Raw genomic sequence first — 13,301 nt, 5'->3', positions numbered from 1 at the left:
TCATATCGGTCAGTTAATGGGCATATATGTTGTGAATACTGTAATATTAATCAAATGAAATGATATCTACCATTTCTTGGACAAACTGCCGCAGATTTCCCAGCCTTTCCAGATTGAACACTATATGTAGCACTTTCGTCTGTTGGATAATTTATCAAGATCATATCATGTCTCCGACATGTGCACTTTGTTTCATGCCGTGAGACATAATCGTATTTTTAATTATCTCAAAGAGATCGGTATTTTAAGCAAAATATGAACGTTTTCTCATCATACATCGTATCAACTCAACATTTCATCGTTTCATCAACATTGTGCATGAGTTTTCTCATGTGTTTTAGCCAAATTTATTTTATCCCATGCAAACCTTTTTTATCAAATTAACGTTTACAATCTGTGTTTTAGTCCTTACTTGATTTTTCTTACCCTGAACTTTTATCCTGATATTAATGCATGACTTGTAGTTTGGCCCTAAATGACCTTAGTTGTCGATGGGCCGTAAAACTCTAACAAACAAACAAACAAACAAATGAGTCCTCTATACCAGACTCGATATTATGTGACTGAAGTCTTAAAACTTAATATTTTCTGTTAATAATATGGGGGAAGGAGGGAGCATCTGACAAATAATTGTGTTTTTGTTTTTTTAGAAATTGAAACCACTCTTCATTTAATAATTATATAAAATGATTTAGAAAGTTAATTAGCACAAAATAAGTTTGATCATTTGTTCCTTACTCCTCCCATACTGTTAATCGTTAAATATACCTAACAAAAAACCAAAAGTATATATACAGTCACAATTTTTTATTTTTGTTTTGTGAAAATAATTTGTAACAGAAATCTTTTACAATTTGTTTTTTCGTTCCTCTCCGATTTTTTTCAAGTCGCTTTAATTACGCCCCGTTTTGACTTTTTTCCTTGCATTAGGTCTCCATGAAAGCTGGGTCCACGTCCCGAGACTGGGTGCACTGGTCTCTTGCGGATGCACACCACTTTTTGGGGTGTGATGTGCATCCGCGTGATATCAGTGTAGCTGAAGGCTTTCACAGTAGCTCCAATTTGAGCCAATTTGAGCCAACCTGTTTGCCGTGGGTTGCATCTCGTATCCGGGGGAAGAAGGTCCTGGTGGTTGAATAGGTTTTGCTCTTTTTTCTTCCTTTTTTTACTGCTACACACTACTTTGGCTTCAGACTCCGGTTAGACGAGAGGTAATATGGGCCCTGTATTATCAATCGGCTGGTCATGCCGAGCCCTTGGTTCGTAGATTTCCAAGAAGGCGGTGGCTTAGGGTCAATCGTGAGTTTAATTTGGATTGTCCTGATTCTGATCGAGCTTGTGGGTGTTCAATCTTGCGAGCGTGCTGTCGCAGGCTTGATTTGAATTATGTTCGTTCGAAATATCCTTCCGAGTATACTATCTGTGTAACCCTGGCACTTTGACACTGGATATCCATGTCATCATGAGTGTCCCCCTGTTGGGCTCCGAGGTGGGTGGGGGCACAGCTAGCGAATAGTATAAACTCTTAAAGATGGCTTCCCAAAACAAACAAAATGAACTACATCCAAAATCTCCCCAAAAGGAATCAACCACAAATCAACAAACAAAAAGCGGTACAAACACATTCCCACAGTTTCTGGTCATGTCCTCTACACAGAGCGGCAAGACCACTGCAGGTTTATCACCCTTAATATTGCGAAAGGGCATCAAAGGCATTTCCGGCGATGTCAAATCTGTTAAGCCTTTGGGATCGGGTGATCTCCTAATAGAGGTTTTCCGCAAGCAACAAGCGGAGAACCTCCTTGGAACCACCAGTTTTGCCGGCCTCACTGTGTGTGTAAAACCACACTCGTCATTAAATTGTAGCAAGGGGGTAATCAGGTGCCCAGCCTTGCGCAATGACAATGAGGCCGACATACTGTCATACTTCCAAGAGGAGTGCATTCCGGTCACGTACGTGAAGAGAATCATGACCAGAAAGAGTGGGAACTTGGTCCCAACACACACTTTCATATTGACGTTCGCAACACCAACGTTACCGCAGAGCGTAACTGTTGGTTACCAGCGTTATGCTGTTACCGTCTACATTCCCAATCCATTGAGGTGCCGTAACTGCCAGAGGTACGGCCATCATGAGAACAATTGTAGACGGAAAATGGTATGTCAGTACTGTGGCCGTGAGGGTCACGATGAAAAAGACGAATGTGACATTGTCAACCGTCACTGCGTCAATTGCGGGGGTGACCATGCTGCGTCTGCTCGCATCTGTCCTGCCTGGACTCGGGAGAGGGAGATATTACGGGTCAAATATACCCAAGGTATCTCTTTCCCCGAGGCTAGGAGGATAGTCGAGCGTTCAGACCTGAGTGTGGCAACCTATGCTCAGATCACCCGCGCAAAGACGCCTGTTGACAGTGTCACCGTCAAACATGCGTCAGTCCAGGCCTTGGTTGACAAGCCTAACTGGGACAATGATGTCCCAGATATGGCTGATGCTAAGACCTGCAAAATAATCATGGGGGACCCGAACAGGTTCAAGTCTGGTCCATCTAAGCCACAACACAATTCACAACAAAGACCACAACAAAAACCACCTGGAGCTAAAACGCCAATCCCACCGGCCTCTCCAGGACTTACACAATTACCAAACACCGAACATTAGAAAAAAAGTTACCGCCGCTCGTCATAGACGTGCTATATCTTCACCGTCTATTGACGTAAAAAAACTCCCTGAGAAAGCCAAGCGACCAGCAAATACACCACCGCAGGAGCAACGCCAGACAAAAACCACCAAGGTAAAGCTGGCGAGGCTCCCTGCACTAAACAACAAACCCAGTAAGGGATCAGATGACCCTATCCTTGGACGGAACATCTATGATGTTCTATCGGACGACAGCGAGTTTGGTGACAACACATTTATCGCCACCAAACAACCTACTTCAAGTAGTCCTGTCGGTCCGACAAACTATCCTCCAGGGACCAACATAGAGACAAACACTATCATACAATGGAACATACGCGGATTTAAAGCGAACATAGAAGAATTAAAACATCTTATACAAACAAAAAACCCATCCATATTCTGCCTTCAAGAAATAATGCTGAAAGACACCATCAATCTCAGACAATTTACACTATACACAAAAACTCCAACAACAGGCGGCCGGGCATCAGGTGGTGTGGCGGTGGCGGTGCATAAAAACGTCCCCCACAGACACATCCAGCTCAATACCACCCTACAAGCTGTTGCCGTAAGTGCAACTCTTCACCGAAAAATAACAATCTGTTCTATATATTTACCTCCAAATACTCCATTTAGTTGTGATGAACTGAGTAACATCGTATCACAACTACCAGTGCCAAATATTATCATGGGTGACTTTAACGGTCATAATAGCCTCTGGGGCTCCCCAGGTACTGATGATAGAGGTAGACGTATTGAAGAGTTTATTGATAAAAACAGCTTATGTCTTTATAACACCAATGCCCCAACATATTTACACCCTGCCTCTGGCTCGCTTACCCACATTGGTCTATCGTTGTGCCATCCATCAATTCTTCTGGATTATGATTGGATGGTCAACGATGATCTTTGTGGGAGCGATCACTTTCCAATTATACTTAAAAACATAGGGTCACCAAAACTTGAGGAGCCTATTCCTCGTTGGAATCTACATAAGGCGGACTGGGTTCAATTTAAACATTTGTGCGCAGAGGAGCTCATCGAGGATAATTTTTTGAACCTCGATGACCCCATTAAAATTTTCACAGAAGCGCTCACTTCTATTGCTACAAAAACCATACCAAAATCCGTGCCAAAACCTACAAAGTTTCGTCTCTCAAATGATTCATTTATGAATAGATCTGGTAGAAATTCCGCTCTGAGGCGGTACTTGGCTTCGCCAACCGTCTCAAACTATAACAATTTTAAAATTTGGAGAGCAAAAGCTCGAAGGTCTATCAAATCCGACAAGAAAAGTACTTGGAAAGAGTACGTCTCAAAAATTAATTCCAATACATCTTCGAAGAAGGTTTGGGAAATGATTGGTAAAATCAGTGGGAAAAGAAAAGCATCACCATCCTCCCACCTCATTAACAAAAATAAAATATTTTCTTCAAAATCCGAAATAGCTGACGCCTTTGCCAAAAATTTTGCTAAAAATTCATCCGTCAAAAATCATTCCAAAAAATTTCAAAAATTTAAAAAAGAAAAGGAAAAGAGACGTCTTAATTTTAAATCCTCCAATAGTGAAAGTTACAATAGGCCTTTCGAGATACCAGAATTGCTCGAGTCCCTTGAGAAATCAAAGGACTCGGCAGCTGGACCAGACGAAATTCCATATATGTTTTTAAAACAATTACCAGACTCTTCACTAAAATGTCTTTTAACTATATTTAATCAAGTTTACTCTTCTGGCAAAATTCCCGAGTCTTGGAAGGAATCTACTATTATACCCCTTCCGAAGCCCGGGAAAGATGCTACTGATGCCAATAACTATCGTCCTATTTCATTGACGAGTTGTATTTGTAAAACTCTAGAACGTATGATAAATACTAGATTAGTTTGGTTCCTGGAATCAAACAATATTTTAAGTCCTTTGCAAAGCGGCTTTAGAAACCGCAGGGGAACGGTAGACCACTTAGTTAGACTAGAAACATTTATACGAGAAGCATTTGCCAAGAAAGAACATCTTGTGGCCGTATTCTTTGACCTTGAAAAGGCATACGACACAACTTGGCAATATGGAATCATGAACGATCTCCATGATATCGGTATACGTGGTAATTTGCCAAAGTTTATTTCAAATTTTATATCTGACAGGCATTTCAAAGTTCGAACGGGTTCAACTTATTCAGAAACAGAAACACAGGAGATGGGTGTCCCTCAGGGTGGTATCCTGTCTGTCACACTTTTTGGATTAAAAATTAACAGCATAACCAAATGTCTTGGTCAATCTACAGAAGGGTCTCTATTTGTGGATGATTTCTTGATCTGTTACAGATCAAAAAACATGCACACTATAGAACGACAACTACAACAATGTTTAGGCAAATTACAAAATTGGGCTGACGAAAATGGCTTTAGATTTTCAAGATCAAAAACTGTCTGCATGCATTTCTGTCAAAAACGAAAACCACACAACGATCCAGACCTCACACTCAATGGAATTAAAATTCCAGTAGTTGAACAAACTAAATTTCTTGGATTAATATTTGATTCGAAACTGTCCTTTGTTCCACACATAAAACACCTGAAGGATAAGTGCTCGAAGGCGCTGAACATTCTACGTGTTCTGTCCCATTCTGATTGGGGTGCAGACCGTGAAATGCTTCTGCGTATCTACCGGGCACTTATTAGATCAAAACTTGACTACGGCTCGATTGTCTATGGATCGGCTCGCAGCTCCTATCTACAGATGCTTGACCCTATCCAGAATCAGGGACTGCGTCTGGCACTTGGAGCTTTTCGAACAACACCTGTGAAGAGTCTCCATGTGGAAGCTAATGAGCCATCTCTAGACGATCGACGAAAGAAATTATCCTTACAGTATGCTGCCCAACTGAAATCCAATCCCAAAAACCCCGCATTCGATCTTGTATTTAATCCACAACACCAGGACATATTCAGACAAAATCAAAAGCTCATACCAACATTTTGCATCAGAATTTCAAAGTTTTTGCAGGAACTAAATATAAATTTCGACGCCATTGACGAGTACACCATATCGGATGTACCACCATGGCTCATTCAAACACCTGATATCAATTTATCTTTGCATGAGAGGGCAAAGTCCAGTGCATTACCCGAAGAACATAAATCCTCCTTTCGGGAGTGCATCAGAGCTTTCCCTGATCATGTTAAGATCTACACTGACGGCTCAAAAGATGGTGATAAAGTTGCGGCAGCATGCTGTACATCTAATCACTGTTCCTCTATCCGACTTCCAGATGTTGCATCCATTTTCTCTGCGGAAGCTTGTGCTATCGGTCTGGCTCTTGACCACATCGAAGAACACCGCATTGAAAAGGCAATCATCTGTTCAGACTCTCTTTCGGTTCTTCAGGCTTTGAAATCAAGATGCCCTAGAAATACTCTAATTCAAAATCTTTTAATCCGAACATTTCGATTATCTTCTAAAACTCAAATTACTTATCTCTGGATTCCCAGTCATGTGGGTATAAAGGGGAATGAACAGGCTGATAAAGCAGCTAAGACTGCTCTTCGCCTAGCACAAACAGATTTGAAACTACCATACACCGACATCAAACCTTCAATTCAGTCAGCCATCAAACACCATTGGCAACAAAGGTGGTCTACCGAAACAAACAATAAACTGTTTAAAATTCAACATACACTTAATCCTAAACTGTCCAGTCGGAGAGACCGCAGAGAGGAAGTTGTTCTCTCTCGGCTCCGAACTGGACACACATATTTTACACATTCCTATCTATTGAGAGGGGAGGATCCTCCCACATGCCATGCATGTGATTCTCCTCTCACAGTGGAGCATATTTTAGTGCACTGTATTGATTTTAAGCACATACGAGATAAGTACTACGATGTCTCCGACATGTACACTTGTTTCATGCCGTGAGACATAATCGTATTTTTAATTATCTCAAAGAAATCGGTATTTTAGATAAAATATGAACGTTTTTCTTATCATATCATCATATCAACTCAACATTTCATCGTATCAACTCAACATTTCATCGTATCAACTCAACATTTCATCGTTTCATCAACTTTTTGCATGAGTTTTCTCGTGTGTTTTAGCCGAAACTTTTTATCCCATGCAAACCTTTTTTTATCAAATAAACGTTTACAATCTGTGTTTTTTATCTTTACTTGCCTTTTCTTACCCTGACCTTTTATCCTGATATTAATGCACTGACTTGTAGTTTGGGGCCCTAAACAAACAAACAAACAAAATCATATGACCTTAGTTGTCGATGGGTCCGTAAAACCTCAAACAAACAAAACGCGTTTAACGTTGAAATATGAAATCCCATTCTTTTATACATTTTCAACAAATTTTTATGCTAATGAAGCCATTTATCTGATTACTATGATGACAACAGTTTTAACTGAATAATATTACTTGTACATGTATAGAACTGGTAAATTAGTTTTACGAAACTGTCCCTGTCAAAGTTTTCTTATTTATAATTTCTGTATCATACTCATCCCTAAAAAGAAGAAACCAAAAAAGTAAATTACTACTTGTAATTATCATGGTAGAAGAACTTAGCACTCTAATCCTCAGTCTCTTCCTTGGTGAAGGCTTCCTCTTGGTGACCTCTCCGCAAGCTAGGTGTATTCAAATGAGAAGGGTCCTGCAAACCTGTATGCGGGGAAGCTTAGCATCTCTCTCAGATGCAACATGTAGTAAGCAATTTCTTAGGAAAGTTCTAAGAAAAAACACAGCGATCACAATTCCATTCCCCTAGAATTACATCTATTTAATATCTTGCATCTCTGTAAATTAACATATCATTTGCTATCTTTATGTATCTTTGAAATTTCTTTTGTCTTTAAAGTGAACAGTCGGGCAAGGATTGCTAACAAGTCGGTAAAAATGGTGTGAATGTATCCAGTATACATTTCTTATGAAATGGAAAAAATAAAATCTCTCCGTCAATATTTGTATGCGTACGAAGAAATTAATTTAAAAGTATGGGGAATTCTGAACACGTCCTACCCCGGCTCACTATGTCCGTGGTTATACATTTCCACACAGCCTCGCTTTCAATGCTTTCAACTTTCTTTCTTTACTTAATGGTCAGAACTGGGAAACTAAACAGAACTTGACCGTCGTATTAATATGTGAGAACTTTTGGAAGGCCAATGAACGCATTTAGACTGGTTTTCTTTGCCCGACTATTCACTTTAAACATCAAAAAAGGAAGATCTTTTGAAAATGAGCTGATACAAGATTAAAGGAGACTTTTTAATATAGTTCTAAGATACAGATCTAAACACACATGCACGTGCAACACACACACACACACACACACACACACACACACACTGGCAGTAATGAAATATTGTGCAAATATACCTCTTGGTCTAATAGCTGGAGGCCGTCCTTACATGACCATAGCTGTTAATAGGACGTTAATTAATCAAACAAACAAACTAACTCATAGCTGCCCGCAGAAGGATTTAATTCTTGGGTTAGTCAGCTGCTGACACAAGGATTTTGTGCCACTCGACGAGCTCTCACCATACAAAGCCCTACCCAAAATTGAGATTTTGTACCCTCATGAGGTGAAGAGGCTGTCTTTTGCCTACCTGTTACGGATGATGGCAAACATACCAATCTTACATCAAAATGTTAGGCAAAATTAGACTACAAATTGGAGCAGAGACGAAAAATGCGCCTTTAGATATTTCAAGCATCATAAATTATTATGTACTGTACTATGCAACTTCTTGTCAAAAACTAAAACCCACACCAAATGGATTTACCTGGACCATCACACTCAATATGGATATAATAAATATCCAGTAGACCTTGCATAGACACAAACACCAATTAAATTCTCTCCTGGTATCTCAAATATTTAGATTTCGTACAAAACTTCGTTTCACCTTTCTGACTACCACAATAATCAAACTACTTCTCGAAGGTGATAAAGGGCTCGCAAGGCGCTAGGAATCATTCCTATCAGTCGTTCTGTACCAACATTCTGATTGGGTAGCAGACCCGTGCAAATGCTTATGGCGTTAATATAACAGGCACACCTTATTAAGATCTCTCTCAATAAAACTTGGACTACGAGCCCGATTTTGTAATATGACCCCTTTCTATGCCGATTCTGGTCCATAGCAGGTAGCCGGTCGTAGGGACAAATATTATTCCTCTACTGCTCTGCCCTATTCGCTATTCGATCCTTTAAAAGGCGGTACCTAAATATTTAGGAATCTTATCCTTTTCATCTATCTTAACCTAACAGGACCTTATCCATTTCCTATTATGCTGTTCACACTTGGCTATACCAGCCTCACACATTTGTCCTTGAGTTCTGCCGTGGTAGGCTCGTTTCGTGCCTCCTGACCGAAGCGGACTAGCCTTCGAGCAGGTTCTCAGTCCCCCTGAGCCCAGAGACACTAGAACCACTACAGCTCCTATAATACGCTCACGGGTAAGTTTCTTCCATCAGCCTTCCTGCCTATTAGCGTTTTCAAGTAAATCAAGGGAGTCAGCGTACGACTTGTTTTGGGCCACCGTTGGTCCGTATACTGTGACACGGGTGGGGTGTGTTCTGCCTTGGATGATCTTCGGGCTGTCATGCTTTCTCAGTCGCAATTAGCCAAACGTATAAAATGCATATGACGGCTAAACATGTTCCAACTATTAAAATAGATACAACGCACACCTCACATGACATTTTCAGCTGTCCTTCCGCAAATTACACGCTACCTCGCATCACATCATTAACACCCAACCCAAAACGCCATTAACTCTGGTGAGACAGGCGTTCCCTTCCTTACATTGAACATATCCTGATGTTAACTAGGAAAGTTACAATTAAAGATCAATCACAATACTCCAATATACAAGATACAAAAGTCTACATCGAAGTTCGGCTCCGCACGGGCCTGCCTCATACTCACAGACAACTGCTTGACCCTATCCAAGATCATAGCAGGGCAACTGCGACGATTACCTTACGAGCAAACCTTGAACAGAGCTTTTCGATACATAACACCTGTGAAGACAGTCTCCCATGTGCGAAGCTCTTCCATGTCCCATACTCTAGACTCGAATACGACACGAATAGAAATTTACGTTAACCAGCTTAAATGCGAGCTAACTCTGATAATCCCCCAATCACCACTATAACAATACCCACGCATTCAGATCTTGTTTATTGATCCTACATACACACGCGGATCATTATTCAGACAAATATCAATAAAGGCCTCATCACCAACATTCTTGGCATCAGCAATTTCTCACTAATTTCATTTGAACCCGGATCTAAATTATAAATATTTCAGAACAGACATTGGACAAGGGAGTTACCAACCCCATTTTACGACTGTAACCTCCTCAATACGGCTACATTTAACAAATAACCTACCTTGAAATTCTCACTTGTTTTATCCATATTTGCCATGAAGATCGGCCGCAAGTCCAGTGCCATACACCGATAGAACATAAAATCCTCCTTTCGGGAGACTGGCTATTTAACTGAGCTTGTTCCCATGAAAATCTTACAGGTTAATAATCCTACAACGCTGGACGCGTTTCACTACAACGTTTCGGTTAGCATCAAGTTGAACGGGCTCGGCACAACTCGCTGTAATAACAGATACTAGAACATCACATATAATTGTTAATCCCTCATCCGAATTCCCAGTATTGTTTGCTACTCCATTTTCCTCTACTGCGTGATCTTATGTGCTAGTCCGGTCTGGCTATCTATGACCCACCATTCGAATCGAACACCCGCATATGCGAAACAAGGAATTCATTTCTTGTTTCAGCACTCTCTGTAGGTTCTTCAAGGCACTTGAAAATCCAAGTTGTCACAAGTTTTACCTCAAAATTCCCAATAATCTTTTATTCCCACGAAATCTCCAATCTGCCTATTACTCTTCCTAAAACTAATATTTACTTTTCTCAGGCATTCCCACACAGTCCTCTGTGGGTTTATTTGAGTAATAGCATTGACCAACCAGGAGACTCGTATAAAAGAAGTACACACTAGACTCGCCTTCTTCTGCACTTGCACCAATTCACAGAATGTGAACTCTACCATACATAAAAAAGTCACACCAGTACAATCCAAATATTACATTAAATTACAGTCAGCACATCAAACACCAATTGCGCCAAATAAATACATAAAGGTGGTCTACCCCAGAAACAAACACAATAACACTCGTCTCACTTAATAAAATTCTCACACCGTTACAACTCTAAACATAAAACTGTCCCAGTCCGGAGGACGTACACCAAGAGCAGGAAGTCTGTTTTAATCTCCTCCGGGCTCCGAACTCGCGTCAACACATTTTTTTACACATTTTCAATATTCACTTACGAGAGAGGGGGAGGATCCACATACCATGTCCCATTGCCTCTCAATACTCCTCCGCACAGTGTAGGACATTATGCTGAGAGTGCCTACCGGTTATCTCGATTCTGTTATCAGCAACAATCACCAGTGATATTGCCGCACCTTACGATCGTCTTCTCCGACATATGTATACACTTTGTTCTAATGCCGTGCAGAAACTTAATAGTATTTTTACTAAACATTTTTTCTCAATAGACAGAACATTGGTATGTTTATGCTATTTTAATCTTAAAGTTTTTCTTAACTCATCATATCAATACGTTTGTCAAATCAACATTTCCATTCGTTTTCATCCCAACAATTTTTCGCGGCACATCGAGTTATTCCTCGTGTCCATTTTAGCTCTGCTAGATAAATAAAAACTTACTTGTTTTCAAATGACAAAACCTATTCTTTTTATTCAAATAACACGTGTTTACTATCTGTCTTTTAATCCTTACTTGCCCTTTCTTCACCCGGAATCTTTTCACATCCTGACATATTTAAACATCGCTCTGACTTGTAGTTTGGACCCCTACAACATGACATTAGTTTGCTCAGTTCGGGGCCCTTAAAACTCAAAACAAACAAACAAACCAACAAAACACTCACTTCGAGAGGTGTAAAGGTTGTTTTTCTTTCTCCATCACTTCTCGGTAGGGAAAAGGCACACTTCTTTCAACTTCTTTGTGAGAGTGTGGTCAGACGTGTTTCGCTTCAACTAATACCATCCTCTTAATTGTAAGAACATACAAGATACATACGAAAGAAATCTAATAAACATGCCTTATGTATTACTATTATCCATTACATATAACATTTTTGTACAAAAACAAACAATTAATATACAAGGGTGGCAAGGGTGCAGAGGTACATTCATTTAAAAACAGATTGGTTTACTCATTCTCTCTTAAGGTGAAAATGCTCAATTAAATATGTACTGTAATTGTATAATCATCTATAAATATCATTACATCAATAACTAGAATAATGATCAAAATTACAGGTGTGTATCTATTAATTGGTTTAAAAAATTAAAAATATCTAAGATGCCAGTAATCTTACCGTCAATATCAGAAAGCGTGTTTTGACCATATCTGCCAGGTGTCTGTAAGCTTTTCCATTTTATATATATACAAAGTTTTTACTTATCATTACGCACCGTCGTACTAGTTTAATTACTATCAAAAAAAAAAGCCTGATGAATAATTGGAATTTTTAATATTACAAATTATAATACTAATATCTTCTAAAAAGCTGTGATTCAGTAATATGTTTCACATTCTTTTACTACAATAAGAAATGTGTAAAAATCTATTTGTTGTTAAATTTTATAAAACATTCAAAAGTATTTACTTTTAATTGGATTCTATTATATATTTTTTTTAAATAATTTTGCGGTAAATTTTGGCCAAAGGATATAATTGAGTTCATCTCGCTTTCATACTGGTGGTAGAAATAATGACTAGCTTTCTGCGGGGCAAAAGATATTCCACAATATCTGTACGAAAAGCCTCCAAACAATAGAGGTCTGCCTCGTCTGAGTGTACACATTTGGAATCTGTCCTTCAACAGCCACAACTTGCGTTGCAGATTGAATCTTCTCAAACCGCATGGAACCGTACACTTGCTTCCTGTTTTGAACAATATATAGGATCATGCTTAGTTGGTCAATCATGCTTATACAAATTCATCGTAAAACAGAGGAAAAAAACAAAGGCAAAGTGAATAACCGGTAAACATATTACTCAGACATTGACAACTAAAACAAATTTACGGCCCATCCACGCTCCTGGTTTAATGTTCGTGCCACTTTTTGATAGTAACTTGTATCTATGTATTATTTTTGTGTTTGTACTCTGTACAATATGAGCGTAGCTGCTTTATTATATAATCATGGGACAATTAAAAATATTATGTTCCAATAAAAAACCATGAAACTAATTTTTTATAATGCATCTCACAGACCTGGGCCCGATGGGCCGGTGTGGCTTTATAGTCCATGCGCCGCGGAGTCCGTTCGTCCAGTCCGACGTCCGTCGTCCGTCCTGTCCAGTCAAAGCATTTCCCTCTTAAAGTCGTAACTAGTCATCAGAGTTTCTGCATGGATTTGTAACCAAATTTCTGCCACATAAGCATCCTCGGGGAAGGGGGAATAGTAAATTGATATAAATTTTGGCTCTGGACCCCAGGCCGGGGCAGCGAGGGGCTGGGGGCTCAATAAGGGCAAA

This window comes from Argopecten irradians, chromosome 16 (assembly GCF_041381155.1).
Source record: "Argopecten irradians isolate NY chromosome 16, Ai_NY, whole genome shotgun sequence".
NCBI lineage: Eukaryota > Metazoa > Mollusca > Bivalvia > Pectinida > Pectinidae > Argopecten > Argopecten irradians.
The sequence above is the reverse complement of the archived record's forward strand: the minus strand, read 5'-3'. Positions refer to the sequence as shown.